Raw genomic sequence first — 17,590 nt, forward strand, 5'->3', positions numbered from 1 at the left:
GTCGGTCACCATAGTTCCGATTTTGAGTTGTCGGGGAGAAAGCCAGGATTCGATTTCTTGATGCATCACACAGAGCAGTTGCTCCCCTGTGTGACTTCGTTCGCCAAGGCAAGTTAGGTGCAGAACAGCGTGACACCGCCGAGCCCTGCACATGTGGTATGCTATTCAATAATATATTGCCAAAGTCATAAGGAACAAAATTAGAGGAGATATACAAGGCTGGGGCCCTTCTTAGGATCAGCAGACCTGTGTGTTCCTGTAAACTGCTGAATCAGGAAATTAATATTGAGGTTTGCTTTGCTGTTAACCCTTGGTGTGATACAGGCAAAAATGATTAAAATGCAAAATAAATAATATTTTTTAAAATTGCACCTCCATTTTGCTTTTAATTTAACACCTAAAGGGTTAACAAATATGTTTTAAATTATTTGAGGGGTATAGTTTCTAAAATGGGGTCATTTGAGGGTGGTTTCTATTGTGTAAGCTCCTCAAAGTTGCTTCACAACTGAATTGGTCTTTAAAAAAGTCGGTTTTGGAAATTTAAATTTAAAAAATTGCTTTCTAATGTCTCAGAATTGGTTGAATAAGTAAAACATTCCAAAGTTATTAGTACATAAAGTGACACATATAAGATTTGCAATATGATAAATACTGTCAGTGTCCTGAAAGAGTTAAACACGCTGTTTGTTAACGCCATCAACCATGCATTTACCCACAGCTATATGTCACTGAAATTATCAGCTATTTTTGTCACTGAGAAATAGAAAAAAATTTAAAATAATGAATAGATAAAAGACCTCAGAGAGCCATATATTAATTTTCAGGTGAATTGAAGCATATTTTATTAGTGTAGAATTGATTTGAGCTAAAAAAAAAAAAAATTAATTGGTGAACCAGACACAAAATTTATTTCAAGAAGTTTGGTCATCTATAGTGGATTTATATCCAAATCGAAGTTCAGCTGTGTGTAATAATACTCATCAAAAGGATCTACAGAAGCTACCATACAGTATATTCTGTGTGCAGCTGGCAGCAGGCTAAATTTTAACCACTTAAAGTCAGTATAGAGATTTCTGGTTAGATTCTTAGGTCAACGTGCCCAGAATAGACACCGACCTGCAATTGAAGTGTTGCAGGAATGGTAATAGGTTAGTAATACAGTTCCTGTTCCCCATTTGGAATGTGCTGTTTTTGAGTGGTGTACACCAAGTATTTATCGAAAAGCGTAAGCGATTTTATGGGACACTTATACAGCATATGGACTATTGAATAAAGTGGGAAGTATCATGGGATCTCTTCGTGGTGCTGGCATTTCACTTTGATTTGCATAGAACCCCTTTAACCACAAAATGTCAATAATATAATTTATAACAATGATATTATAGAGGTGTCATGAATATGGTGCTCTCGTCGTTTTGATACACCCTATCAAACTTCTAAATACTGTTTCCCACATGGGCACTTAATCGTATATATAAGTGACCATGTGGGAAACAGTATATAGACTGGACTAAAATAACTCAAAAAAAGAATTTCTGAGCATATAACAAATATAAAGAAGGGTTATGAGAATTATACACTGTCATAACATTTAAAAAAATACCATAACCATGACCCTAAAGGCCTTACTTTTGCAGCATTCTGCACAACAACTAGATCCACTTGGAGGGAGGCCCCCACCCTAATCTCTGATTTACTGAACTGTCACTTTGGAAAATTTGAGACAAGTCCATGTTTTTAAGGAAAAGAGAACATCACCAATATGGAATTACCAGAAATAGATTTGGCCAGCTTAGTATATCATTTTATCTATCTATTTCACTTCCTTTTTGAGAGAGTATAGAGAGGGATACAGTGGAAAGAACCCATATGCAGATACAATAAAAATTATACTATTTTGCCAAAAAACGCATTGAAAATGTATATAAAACGCAAGTGCATTTTTTATCATTTTGAAAACCTGAGGCAAGTTTTTAGAGGGATAAGGAATATCAGCAATAGGGAATCACTAGAAATATGATCTGGATAGTCCAATACATCATTTTATTTATTCAGCTTACTGGGTTTTGACACTAAATTAGTTGAGCTACATGGTGGTCAATGAGGGGTATAGTGGGAAAAATGTATATGCAGATAAAACAAAAAAAAGGTATTATTTGTAAAAACATATTATTTGTCAAAAAGGCAATGAAAATGCATATAAAACACAATAGCACTTCCTTGCGGTGAATTAAGGGACATTGCGGTTTACGTTTTTTATAGCTCAGAGGTTTTTGATTTTGCCTATAAATAAATTATATTGACACTACGAATGTATTGTATTTAAACTGATATTACGGTTCCTGTACGGATTTTTGCGAAGAACAGTCTGTTCAGTAGTGATGAGCGGGAGGGGCCATATTCGATTTCGCGATATTTTGCGAATATTCGATTGAATATTCGTTGAAATCGAATATTCGTCATTATTCTATTTATCACGAATAATATGCGATTTAATTATTCGCGTATTGCGATTTTCTTTTAACTGTATAAGGCAACTTTCCTATTGGTTGGCTATGGCTATTATGTGTATTTTACATATATTCGCTATATTGCTATATATTCTTGTTTTAGAATATTGCGAATATTCTAAAAAACGAAGTTATAGCTATATAGCGAATATTTGTAAAATACACATATAGACTGCAATTTAGCTAATATAGTGCTATAATCTTTTTTTATAGTCAAATTTTTTTTGTTTCTTCTGAAGTTCAGATTTGGAAAAAAATTACACTATTAAAAAAATACTATAGCACTATATTAGCTAAATTGCAGTCTATATTGTATTTCACGAATATTCGATATATTGCTATAACTTTGTGATTTAGAATATGATGAATATGATGAATATTCTAAAAAACGAAGTTATAGCAATATAGCGAATATTTGTAAAATACACATATAGACTGCAATTTAGCTAATATAGTGCTATAATCTTTTTTTTATAGTCTATTTTTTTTGTCTCTTCTGAAGTTAAGATTTGGAAAAAATTGACACTATTAAAAAAAATACTATAGCACTATATTAGCTAAATTGCAGTCTATATGTGTAGTTTTTACGAATATTCGCTATATTGCTATAACTTTGTGTTTTAGAATATGACGAATATTCTAAAAAAAGAAATTATAGCAATATGGCAAATATATTCGTTATTTAGAATATTTGTCTTTTTAAAAAAATCTGTACTGTTATTCCACTTTGGCATACTGATCCCCGACAAGCGTCCCCGTTATGCGAACAACTATACAGATTGGGGAAAAAAATGCAAATATTCTAAATAATGAATATATTCCCTATATTGCTATATATTCGTTTTGTAGAACATTCAGCATTCTATTTTCCATATGAAAACTATGTACTATGTAAAACATGATTCCTTCCTGCTTAAGTTGCTTGTGGGCCAATGACTCATTGACCCACAAGAAATAAGCAAGGAGGAATCATGTTTTCAGATGTAAAAAAATTACGAATATTCGATATAGGGAATATATGGCACTATATTAGAAAAATTTGCGAATTAGCGAAGTTGCGATATTTGCGATTAATATTCACTATTTGAATATTCGCGCTCAACACTACTGTTCAGATGACCAATAGGGTATATAAAGGGATTAAAAATGGCGGAGCAGGTAACCACTGATGAAGGAGTAGGTGTACACTCTGAAACGAGTCTGGTAGACAGTATACCTGCTTATTACAATTTTAACTATATGGATTGAGATACAATTCTGCCCTGTGTAAGAAAATAACAGGAGGATTGCCTAATTGAATACTTAACCTTTCTCCCGACACCTTACCAAATAGGTGATGGGACTGAAATAGCAAAGCCGGCACTCGTGAGATGCCAAGCTTTGAGATATCGAGCCATGTGACATGCCGAGCTTAGACCTCTGGGATCTCCGACGGCAGAATCGGGAGTCAAGGTATCGCATTCAGTGCTGTCTGCAGGAAAAAGGTAAAACAAACTACACCACTGACCACCACGTTGGTGCGGTGATTATAAATGATATCTAACAATTGCATAATTCCAAGTTGATGGATATTTAGCGGTATGCTATATCGCTATGGACATCTGACAGACATACCACTATACCACCATTGATGAAATGGGACAGCGGGCGGCTCCCGGCTGTATGATTCAGCCGGCACCTGCCATGTATAGGGCGGGCCCGCTGCAGAGGCCCGCTCCAAACATCCCCTTAGGTATTATGATGTATTAATTAGAGATGAGCGAATTTCTCAAACATTCGATTCGGCCGGCTCTCCGAATTTTCCGAAAATTTCCGCAATAAAAACTGCTATTTCTGGGCTGCATAGAGCCTTGATATGGGTTTAGAACACTGTGTCTTGCAGTAACATGCATAGGGAGTGTGCTGTGGTAGTGAAATAATACTGTCAGTCAGTATGACATGCAGATAACAGGCGTCGCTATTAGAATAACATTGCACATTTCACTTATTTGAGAAGTCACGGGGCCAAAACCGACCAAATAACTCAAGTATTAACTCAGCCTTATAGGTCGATGTTAGTGTCAAGAAGAAGAGCACTCCTTTTACACCGTCGTCAGCTGATTCCACATAGATGTCTACAGACCCTGTTCTATTAAATGCTTATACAAGTAGAGCCCCCCAGACAGAGTGGAGAGGGTGTCAGCAGTAAGTTTGTGTTGACGTCACTGAGTATTTGCCCTTCCTCTGATCCATCAGAACAATAACCCACAAAAAACGGATCCTGTCTGTGGAGCATTTGCTCAATAATCCATCAGTATTGCTAATGCCCAAAAAAACAGGAGTTTATCTAAAACAGAGATGACACGTGAATGGAATATTTGCATGTCTTCTGTGTTTTGTATTCACTCCTGCTTTTGGCTACCAAATCATAAGCCAATTCTGATGTGACCATACAGGCCTTACAGCTGCTACACAGACAGGATCCGTTGTGCGTCTCATTTTTCCTTCCTTCTGACAAATCAGAAGAAAAGTCAAATAAATGATGATGTCAGCCAGGCCGAAAGCCAAAATAGTGGACCAGTCATGAAGTGGGGAGGGTGGGAACAGCATGAGAAGTCCACAGAGTGTACCTATGACATAGTGGTGAGGTGAAAGCAGCATGAGGAGGCCACTAAGTGGCACAATGAAAGAGTCTGGAGGTAGCGGATGCAGCAGCAGCATCATGAGAAGGCCACCGAGTGGCACAATGACAGAGTCTGTAGATGGCAGCTGTATGATGAGGCCAGTGAGTGGAAAAGTGACATAGCGTGGATATGGCAGGAGCAAGAGGAGACCACAGAGTGGCAAGGTGACGTACTGTAGTGTGGAGATGGCAGCAGCAGGAGGAGACCACAAAGTGGCAAGGCGGCATAGTGTGCAGATGGCAGCAGCAGCAGGATCCCACAGAGTGGCAAGGTGACATAGTGTGGTGATGGCAGCAGCAGCAGGATCACACAGAGTAGCAAGGGGACATAGTGTGGAGATGGCAGCAGCAGCATGAGGAGACCACAGAGTGGCAAAGTGACATATTGTGGAGATGGCAGCAGCAGGAGGAGAGCACAGAGTGGCAAGGTGACATAGTGTGGAGATGGCAGCAGCATGAGGAGACCACAGAGTGGCAAGGTGACATAGTTTGGAGATGGCAGTAGCAACAGCAGCAGCAGCAGCATGAGGAGACCAGAGAGTGCCAAGTTGACATAGTGTGTAGATGGCAGCAGCAGCATGAGGAGACCACAGAGTGGCAAGTTGACATAGTGTTGAGATGGCAGCAGCAGCATCAGGAGGATACCATAGAGTGGCAAGTTTACATAGTGTGGAGATGGCAGCAGCAGGAGGTGACGACAGAGTGGCAAGGTGACATAGTTTGAAGATGGCAGGTGACCTGAAAGTAACCCGGTGACAGAGTGGGGTGGTGGGTGGCAATACCAGTACCCGCTGACGCAGGTGGGTGAAATAAGGAGCTCTTGACAACAGATGTGTGGCATCAGGCAGGTTGCAGCATCAAAGTAGTTATTGAGGCAGGTAGTCAGTCTCTTGTATCAAAGTGTTGGTGTGGCACCATGGATGATCTAGTCTGATGCATCTGATGCATCAGAAATTGGTTGTTGGAAATCCTGGCTGATCCACGCCAGATTCATCTTGACAAAGGTCAGTCTCTTCACATTTTGGGTAGACAGGTGAGTTCTCCTTAGGGTAACTATGGCCCCGGCTGCACTAAACATCAGCTCTGATTCCACACTACTGGCTGGGCAGGACAGCTTTTCCAGGGCAAACTCTGCTGGTTCAGGTCCTGCTCCAGGTCTAGCTGCTGCTGCTGGTGAGTAGTTTCTTCACTAGGCGGGTGAATAAAGCTACTCATCAGGTGACTCTAGACTCAGGCTGCTGCTAATGGAGCTGGTACTGCTCCTGCCACCCCACTCCTCCACAGCAGCCATGGCAGTGGAACGTGAGCGCAGAGGGCTCCCTCGGTCATACCTGCAAGAGGATGGACGATGGAGCCGATTGGCAGCGGTCAACTGACTACATAGGATGTCTCTGTAGTAGTTTAGTTTGTCCTCCCTCTCGGTAGGTGTAAAAAAGGCCCCGATTCTGGATCGGTAGTGAGGGTCCAACAAGGTGGAGAGCCAGAAGTCATCTCTCTTCCAAATGGTGAAAATTCAGCTGTCACTGCGCAAGCAAGTGAGCATGCAGCGGGCCATTTGTGCAAGTGACTCAGAGAGACTCCCTGTCTCCATCTCCACTGCATACTGCCACGGTATGTCCGCATCCTCTGTCTCGTCTTCCTCATCGTCCTGTAGCTACTCTGGTTGCTCCAGCTGCTCCTGTCCTGTCAGCTGAGTAGAAAAACCACCCATTTGGCTACACATTGCCTGTGCTCAAATGTCCTCATCCCCCTCCTCTTCCAGTTCAGCCCCCACATGTGGCCGTGAGATCGTGGCGCCACGTCTCCTGTCCCCTGACCAGCCATTGTTACCACCATCTGTTCCAGGACATGAAGCAGTGCAATCACGACGTTCATCCCGTAGTCCTGGCAACTGACAAATAACGTGGCATCCTCAAAGGGCCTGAGCAAACAGCAGGTGTCACGCATGAGCTGCCAGTGGCTGACATTAAAGTTACACAGGGGAGTACTCCTATCCGCTTGCATTATCAAGAAATCATTGATGGCCTTTCTCTGTTCGTGTAGTTGGTCCAACATATGGAGGGTGGAATTCCAATGGGTCGAAAACGTCACAGATCAGCCTATCTTGGGGGATGCTGTTCTGCTGCTGCAACTCAAGGAGGGTGTGCTTTGCTGCATACGAGTGGCTGAAATGCATGCAGTTTCCTGGCCATTTTTAGAACGTCTTGCAGATGGGTGGAAGACTTCAGGAACCGCTGGACAACCAGATTGAACATGTGTGCTATGCTAGGCACATGGCTCATCCTTCCTTGATGCAACGCGACACAATGTTCTTCCCATTGTCGGTCACCATAGTTCCGATTTTGAGTTGTCGGGGAGAAAGCCAGGATTCGATTTCTTGATGCATCACACAGAGCAGTTGCTCCCCTGTGTGACTTCGTTCGCCAAGGCAAGTTAGGTGCAGAACAGCGTGACACCGCCGAAGCCCTGCACATGTGGTATGCTGGAGGGGTACTGTGACTTGTCCCTGCAGTGGAGGCTGAGGACATGGTGGAGGATGAGGAGGCAGAGGCGGATATTGTCGCAGGACCAACGGCGTGACAACGTGGAGAAGGAAGCGGCGTGACCGGTCCAAATTGCTGGTGTGGCTGTAGAGGAACCACATTCACCCAGTGGGACATGTATTGTTCCTGACCGTAGTTACAGCTCCACACATCGGCGCTTCCATGCACTTTGGCAGACAATGACAGGCTCAAGGACTGGCCCACCTTCTGTTCTACATGTGTGTGCAGGGATGGTACTGTCTTTTTCTAAAAGAAATGATGGCTTGGGACTCTCCACCTCGGCTCGGCACAAGCCATCAGTTCTCTGAAAGGTGCAGAGTCCACCACTTGAAAAGGGAGGGACTGAAGCACTAGCAACTTGGACAGGAGCACGTTCAGCTTCTGCGCCATTGGATGCGTGCATGCATACTGTTGTCTCTTGGCAATCGCTTCGGTGATCGATTGCTGATGGAATGACTGACGAGGAGTAAGTGCAGGAGCATCTGGATATAGGAATATGGGAATTGACAAACAGCTCCCTTTGGCTGAGGTGGTAGAGCCTTGACTGGCTGAAACTGGGTGCGTGCCACTGGGTGATGTAGCGGTTGTTGCGGCAGGCTGGACCACCACATCAGAGCCTAGGCCACTGTACGCTGCATATGTTGACACAGGGCCATAGTGCCAACATTGGCACCCTGGACACGCTTTGCCTTCTGACCACTGATGCAACATATGGCAACGTTCACCTCTTCTGGAGCTTTGAAAAAAAAACTGCCACACCACCGAGTAGGTGATTTTCCTTCCAACAGTCTGCACTGACTGATTTCTACCGCTGCTGGCTCTGTGAACCCCTGCACCACTACTTCCCGGGCAGGTAGGCTGCTGCAAAGCAGTTGGTCTACTCGGGCACGTTTGGCTCCCGACCTCCCACTGCTGCCACCCTGCTGACTCCCAGCCATGCTACCACCTTGCTGGCTCTGCACGGGCAAGCTGCCACCCTCTTCTCCTTCTGCACCTGGCTCCCAAGTGTGATCGGCTTCATCATCATCGATTAGTGTCTGCACATCACTTATGTCCTCTTCAACGGCCTCTGGGTCAGGAGCCTAACCACTCGCAGCGCAAGCTCCCGTGCCACTTTCCTCATCACTACTTGCCCGACTAATGGAGGAAGCGGTGGATCCTCCAGATCTTGGCTAGGCAGTAGGTGCTGACTGTCCTCTAGTAGCTGTTCCTCACTGAAAAGTGGAGCTGAGCCTACAGCATATACTACTTCTCGTGGCGATGGAACATAAAAGGACAGAGGCAGGTTGAGGACAGGTGAGGGCAGAGGGCCTGCTCCCGGGTCATGCCAACTAAGGGTTGTGACTGGCGAACCCACCGACTGTTGGCTGTAGGTGTCTGATGTAATTTGGGATGACATGGATAACCGAGTACACCAATCAAGAACAACTGGGTTGCTGGTCAAGATGACATCGGGAGATCAGGCCTCTCGCTGCGACTACTGCTGCCACGACCCCTTACTCTGCAGCAACCTCTGCTTGCGCCAGACCCATTCATGCCTCTGCCACTCCTCTGTGCATGGCCTGGCACTTCTCTACCTGACATACTTGTAGCTGAACTAAACAAATGAAATGGAAATTAAAACACCCCTAAAAGCAACTAATATATTTTTCTTTTTGTACTAAAATAGGCCATTAAATTATTTCTGCGCAAAAAACGGCAAACATGAACTGAGTATATATTTCTCGTATTGTACTGAAATAGGCCACTAAATTATTTCTGAAAAAATACAAGCAAACATGACCTGAGTATATATTTCTCGTATTGGACTAAATCAGGCCACTAAACAATTTCAGAGTAAATAACAGAAAAAGTGAACTGCGTATATTTTTCTCTTTTTCTACTGAAATATGGCAATAAACGCTTTTAGTGTAAGCCGTGTACCGGTGTGGGCTCCCCAGGATACAGCGAAGTCACAGACAAGGAAAGCGACACTGACACCAGCTTTATATGCAAGAACAGAAACTTTAATTTGGAAATAGTAATAACACAAGTATAAACAGAATAAGTAATACCCCAGGCCCACAGTCACCGTCCCTGTCCGAGGGACAGGCCTAGCCCGTTGGCACACACAGCAGAGCCTACAAGTAGAGTTGAGCGAACACCTGGATGTTCGGGTTCGACGAGTTCGGCCGAACTTTCGAAAAATGTTCGGGTTCGGGATCCGAACTCGACCCGAACTTCATCCCGAACCCCATAGAAGTCAATGGGGACCCGAACTTTTGGGCACTAAAAAGGCTGTAAAACACACCCGGAAAGGGCTAGAGGGCTGCAAAAGGCAGCAAAATGTAGTTAAATCCCCTGCAAACAAATGTAGATAGGGAAATGATGAGTTAACATAAAATAAATAAAAATTAAACAATATTAATTGGAGTGAGGTCCCATAGCAAAGAATCAGGCTTCAAGTCACCCACCAATGGAGAAGGTCACTTACTATTATTTTGACCACAGCACCCAGACAAAGGAGAGAGGTCCCACAGCAGAGAACCAGGCATCATATCACCCACCACAGGAGTAGGCCACCATTTAGTTACTTTGACCCCTACACCCAGACGGAGGAGAGAGGTTACACAGCAGAGAATCAGGCATTTAGATCACCCACCACAGGAGTAGGCCACCATTGAATCAGACCCCGGCAACCATGTCAGATGGCACAAGCATAAGCTTTATATCAATCAGCACAGGAGAAGGCGACTTTGACAGACTTTGACCCCTACACCCGGACGGAGGAGAGAGGTTTCAAAGCAGAGAATCAGGCATTTAGATCACCCACCACAGGAGTAGGCCCCAATTTAATGGGACCCCGGCAACCATGTCAGATGGCACAACCATCAGCTTCATATCAATCAGCACAGGAGAAGGCGACTTTGAAAGACTTTGACCCCTACACCCAGACGGAGGAGAGAGGTTTCACAGCAGAGAATCAGGCATTTAGATCACCCACCACAGGAGTAGGCCCCCATTGAATCAGACCCTGGCAACCATGTCAGATGGCACAACCATCAGCTTTATATCAATCAGCACAGGAGAAGGCGACTTTGAAAGACTTTGACCCCTACACCCAGATGGAGGAGAGAGGTTTCACAGCAGAGAATCAGGCATCATATCAACCACCACAGGAGAAGCCACCATTTAGTTACTTTGACCCCTGCACCCAGGAAGAGGAGAGAGGCACCACAGCACATATTCTGGCATCATATCAGCCACCACAGGAGAAGCCACCATTGAGTTACTTTGACTCCCGCACCCAGGAAGAGGAGAGAGGCACCACAGCACATATTCTGGCATCATATCAGCCACCACAGGAGAAGCCACCATTGAGTTACTTTGACCCCCGCACCTAGGAAGAGGAGAGAGGCACCACAGCACATATTCTGGCATCATATCAGCCACCACAGGAGAAGCCACCATTTAGTTACTTTGACCCCTTCACCCAAACAGAGGAGAGAGGTTCCACATCAGAGAATCAGGCATCATATCAACCACCACAGGAGTAGGCCACAATTTAGTTTATTTGACCCCTGCACCCAGGAAGAGGAGAGAGGCCCCACAGCACATATTCTGGCATCATATCAGCCACCACAGGAGTAGGCCACAATTTAATGGGACCCCGGCAACCATGTCAGATGGCACAACCATCAGCTTCATATCAATCAGCACAGGAGAAGGCGACTTTGAAAGACTTTGACCCCTACACCCAGACGGAGGAGAGAGGTTTCACAGCAGAGAATCAGGCATTTAGATCACCCACCACAGGAGTAGGCCCCCATTGAATCAGACCCTGGCAACCATGTCAGATGGCACAACCATCAGCTTTATATCAATCAGCACAGGAGAAGCCACCGTTGAGTTACTTTGACCCCTGCACCCAGGAAGAGGAGAGAGGCCCCACAGCACATATTCTGGCATCATATCAGCCACCACAGGAGAAGCCACCATTGAGTTACTTTGACCCCCGCACCCAGGAAGAGGAGAGAGGCACCACAGCACATATTCTGGCATCATATCAGCCACCACAGGAGAAGCCACCATTTAGTTACTTTGACCCCTGCACCCAGGAAGAGGAGAGAGGCACCACAGCACATATTCTGGCATCATATCAGCCACCACAGGAGAAGCCACCATTTAGTTACTTTGACCCCTGCACCCAGGAAGAGGAGAGAGGCACCACAGCACATATTCTGGCATCATATCAGCCACCACAGGAGAAGCCACAATTGAGTTACTTTGACCCCTGCACCCAGGAAGAGGAGAGAGGCCCCACAGCACATATTCTGGCATCATACTAACCACCACAGGAGAAGCCACCATTGAGTTACTTTGACCCCTGCACCCAGGAAGAGGAGAGAGGCCCCACAGCACATATTCTGGCATCATATCAGCCACCACAGGAGAAGCCACCATTTAGTTACTTTGACCCCTGCACCCAGGAAGAGGAGAGAGGCACCACAGCACATATTCTGGCATCATATCAGCCACCACAGGAGAAGCCACCATTTAGTTACTTTGACCCCTGCACCCAGGAAGAGGAGAGAGGCACCACAGCACATATTCTGGCATCATATCAGCCACCACAGGAGAAGCCACGATTGAGTTACTTTGACCCCTGCACCCAGGAAGAGGAGAGAGGCCCCACAACACATATTCTGGCATCATACTAACCACCACAGGAGAAGCCACCATTGAGTTACTTTGACCCCTGCACCCAGGAAGAGGAGAGAGGCCCCACAGCACATATTCTGGCATCATATCAGCCACCACAGGAGAAGCCACCATTTAGTTACTTTGACCCCTGCACCCAGGAAGAGGAGAGAGGCACCACAGCACATATTCTGGCATCATATCAGCCACCACAGGAGAAGCCACCATTTAGTTACTTTGACCCCTGCACCCAGGAAGAGGAGAGAGGCACCACAGCACATATTCTGGCATCATATCAGCCACCACAGGAGAAGCCACCATTTAGTTACTTTGACCCCTGCACCCAGGAAGAGGAGAGAGGCACCACAGCACATATTCTGGCATCATATCAGCCACCACAGGAGAAGCCACCATTTAGTTACTTTGACCCCTGCACCCAGGAAGAGGAGAGAGGCACCACAGCACATATTCTGGCATCATATCAGCCACCACAGGAGAAGCCACGATTGAGTTACTTTGACCCCTGCACCCAGGAAGAGGAGAGAGGCCCCACAGCACATATTCTGGCATCATATCACACACCACAGGAGAAGGCCTCTTTCAGTGATTTAGGCCTTTGGACCCAGACAGAGGAGAGAGGTCAGAGATTAGCTTCATATCCCCCAGCACAGCAGAAGACCGCTTTATTTGACTTAGGCCTCAGCACCCAGACAGAAGACAGAGGTAGCATGGCAGAGGTTATGGCTTCATGTCACCCGTTAGTTTAACCGGCCACTTTCATCTGGTTGGGCCCCGGCGCCCAGACAGAGAAGAGTTTCATTCAACTGTGGGTTTCATAAAATTTGTATCAAATAAAGAAGTGGCCCGTAGCACAACAAGACATGTTTTAGGCAGTTAATAAGGACTACTCTGCACAAGGGAGGGACAGGTCCTGTGGGATCCATGCCTGGTTCATCTTTATGAAGGTCAGCTTGTCCACGTTGGCTGTGGACAGGCGGCTGCGCTTGTCAGTAATGACGCCCCCTGCCCTGCTGAATACGCGTTCAGATAAAACGCTGGCCGCCGGGCAGGAAAGCACCTCCAAGGCATAACATGCTAACTCTGGCCACGTGGACAATTTCGAAACCCAGTAGTTGAATGGGGCCGAACCATCCGTCAGGATGTGGAGGGGTGTGCAGACATACTGTTCAACCATGTTAGTGAAATGCTGCCTCCTGCTAACACGTTCCGTATCAGGTGTCGGTGCAGATAGCTGTGGCGTGGAGACAAAACTTTTCCACATTTCTGCCATGCTAACCCTGCCCTCAGATGAGCTGGCCGTGACACAGCTGCGTTGGCGACCTCTTGCCACTCCTCTGCCTTCACCTTCCACCTGTTCCCCTGTGACATGTGGGAATGCTCTCAAGAGCGCCTCTATCAGCGTGCGCTTGTACTCGCGCATCTTACGGTCGCGCTCCAGTTCAGGAATTAAAGTGGGCACATTGTCTTTATACCGGGGATCCAGCAGGGTGGCCACCCAGTAGTCTGCACACGTTAAAACGTGGGCAACTCTGCTGTCGTTGCGCAGGCATTGGAGCATATATTCGCTCATGTGGGCCAGGCTACCCATGGGTAAGGACAAGCTGTCCTCTGTGGGAGGCGTATCGTCATCGTCCACCGTATCCCCCCAGCCACGCACCAGTGATGGGCCTGGGCTGCCACCCCGCTGTGAACTTGCGTCATCCTCGTCCCCCTCCACCTCCTCCTCCTCATCCTCCTCGTCCTCCAGTACAGTGCCTTGGCTGGCGACTTGTGAACCTGTCCTCTGCTGCTTAAACAAACCTCCCTCTGAGCCACTTCGAACAGACTGGCCCGAAAGTGTTAGAAACGAGCCCTCATCCTCCTCCACCTGGGCCACCTCCTCTAACATCATTGCCCTAAGTGTTTTCTCAAGGAGACATAGAAGTGGTATTGTAACGCTGATAACAGTGTCATCTCCACTGGCCATATTGGTGGAGTACTCGAAACAGCGCAGCAGGGCACACAGGTCTCGCATGGAGGCCCAATCATTGGTGGTGAAGTGGTGCTGTTCGGCAGTACGACTGATGCGAGCGTGCTGCAGCTGAAACTCCACTATGGCCTGCTGCTGCTCGCACAGTCTCTCCAGCATGTGCAAGGTGGAGTTCCACCGGGTGGGCACGTCGCATATGAGGCGGTGAGCGGGAAGGCCGAAGTTCCGCTGTAGCGCAGACAGGCGAGCAGCGGCAGGATGTGAACGGCGGAAGCGCGCACAGACGGCCCGCACTTTATGCAGCAGCTCTGACTTGTTGGGGTAGTGGTGAATGAACCTCTGCACCACCAAGTTCAGCACATGCGCCAGGCAAGGGATGTGCGTCAAACCGGCTAGTCCCAGAGCTGCCACGAGATTTCGCCCATTATCGCATACCACCAGGCCTGGCTTGAGGCCCACCGGCAGAAACCACTCGTCGGTCTGTTGTTCAATACCCCGCCACAACTCCTGTGCGGTGTGGGGCCTGTCCCCCAAACATATGAGTTTCAGAATGGCCTGCTGACGTTTACCCCGGGCTGTGCTGAAGTTGGTGGTGAAGGTGTGTGGCTGACCGGATGAGCTGGTGGAAGCAGTGGAGGAGGAAGCCGAGTAGGAGGAGGAGGCTACAGGAGGCAGAGAATGATGCCCTGCGATCCTAGGGGGCGGAAGGACGTGCGCCAAGGAACTGTCCGCCGGGGGCCCAGCCGCCACTACATTCATCCAGTGTGCAGTTAGTGAGATATAGCGTCCCTGGCCGTGCTTACTGGTCCACGTATCTGTGGTTAGGTGGACCTTGCCACAAATGGCGTTGCGCAGTGCACACTTGATTTTATCGGACACTTGCATGTGCAGGGAAGGCACGGCTGTCTTGGAGAAGTAGTGGCGGCTGGGAACCACATACTGCGGGACAGCCATGGCCATCAGCTGTTTGAAGCTGTCTGTGTCCACCAGCCGGAATGACAGCATTTCAAAGGCCAGCAGTTTAGAAATGCTGGCGTTCAGGCCAAGGGCTCGAGGGTGACTCGGGGGGAATTTGCGCTTCCTCTCTAAGGTTTGAGATATTGAGAGCTGAACGCTGCTGCGTGATATAGTGGAGACGCTAGTTGACGGTGGCGGTGGTGGTGGTGTCGGTGGCACATCCTCTGTTTGCTGCTCGGCCGGTGGCAACATTCCTCTCGAGGCGGAAGCCGAGGCAGCAGCGGTAGAGGGAGCAGGGGGAGCCTCAGCGAGTGCCTGGTTTTTAAGGTGTGTACCCCACTGCAGTTCATGCTTTGCATGTAGATGCCTGGTCATGCAGGTTGTGCTGAGGTTCAGAACGTTAATGCCTCGCCTCAGGCTCTGATGGCAGAGCGTGCAAGTCACTCGGGTCTTGTCGGTAGGACATTGTTTAAAGAAGTGCCATGCCAGGGAACTCTTTGAAGCTGCCTTTGTGGGGCTGGGTCCCTGTTGGCGATGTCCAGTAGCAGGCGAACTCTGGGGGCGGCGGCTCGTCTGCTTTGGCCCCCTGCTCCCTCTTTGGCTTCGCTGTTGTCTCGGTCTCACCACTACCTCTTCCTCTGAACTGTGAAAGTCATCGCCACGACCTTCAGTCCATGTGGGGTCTAAGACCTCATCGTCCTCTGCATCGTCTTCCACCCAGTCTCCCTCCCTGACCTCCTCCTGTTCAGTCTGCACACTGCAAAAAGACGCGGCAGTGGGCACCTGTGTTTCGTCATCATCAGAGAGTCGGTGACTCTGCTGTGGTGGTATTCCCATGTCCTCTTCATCTGGAGACATAAGTGGTTGTGCGTCAGTGCATGGTATGTCTTCCTCCACTGGGGAAGGGCTAGGTGGACGCCCCTGGGAAACCCTGGAAGCAGAGTCTTCAAACAGAAGAAGAGACTGCTGCATAACTTGTGGCTCAGACCGTTTCCCTGATATGCTTGGGGGTGATGTGACAGACTGATGGGCTTGGTTTTCAGGTGCCACCTGTGCGCTTTCCGCAGAAGACTGGGTGGAAGACCATGTGGTGAACGTGCTGGAAGCACTGTCGGCCACCCAATCGATTAATGCCTGTACCTGCTCAGGCCTTACCATCCTAAGAGCGGCATTGTGCCCCACGAGATATTGCGGTACATTCTGCCGGCTAGTTGAGGGAGTTCGTTCCCTACTGTGTGCGCCTGGGGCCGAACGGCCACGTCCTCTACCAGCAACAGAGGCTCCACGGACACCACCACGACCGCGTCCTCGTCCCTTAATAGTATTTTTCTTCATTGTTGCGATTCAACTCGCACCACAATGAAATATATTATTTTTTATAAGCAAAATCCCCTCACTGGAATACTTTCAGTCTTTTGACTGTATGGATTACAGATGGAATGACTGTTATATGTGAGTACCGCTTTCTTTGACAGATTCTAGTATGGGTACATATATGTTTTCCCAACCCCAGCACATTAGTTTGCTAATTCCAGATGTATGAAACGCAGGCCTAACTGTATCTAGTATATTGAACGCCAGATAAACTAACTTGGCCTTTTTTAAATAAAAAAAATTCCCTCACTGGAATACTTTCAGTCTTTTGACTGTATGGATTACAGATGGAATGACTGTTATATGTGAGTACCGCTTTCTTTGACAGATTCTAGTATGGGTACATATATGTTTTCCCAACCCCAGCACATTAGTTTGCTAATTCCAGATGTATGAAACGCAGGCCTAACTGTATCTAGTATATTGAACGCCAGATAAACTAACTTGGCCTTTTTTAAATAAATAAATTCCCTCACTGGATTACTTTCAGTCTTTTGACTGTATGGATTACAGATGGAATGACTGTTATATGTGAGTACCGCTTTCTTTGACAGATTCTAGTATGGGTACATATATGTTTTCCCAACCCCAGCAAATTAGTTTGCTAATTCCAGATGTATGAAACGCAGGCCTAACTGTATCTAGTATATTGAACGCCAGATAAACTAACTTGGCCTTTTTTAAATAAAAAAAATTCCCTCACTGGAATACTTTCAGTCTTTTGACTGTATGGATTACAGATGGAATGACTGTTATATGTGAGTACCGCTTTCTTTGACAGATTCTAGTATGGGTACATATATGTTTTCCCAACCCCAGCAAATTAGTTTGCTAATTCCAGATGTATGAAACGCAGGCCTAACTGTATCTAGTA

This window comes from Bufo bufo, chromosome 3 (genome assembly GCF_905171765.1).
Source record: "Bufo bufo chromosome 3, aBufBuf1.1, whole genome shotgun sequence".
Lineage (NCBI taxonomy): Eukaryota > Metazoa > Chordata > Amphibia > Anura > Bufonidae > Bufo > Bufo bufo.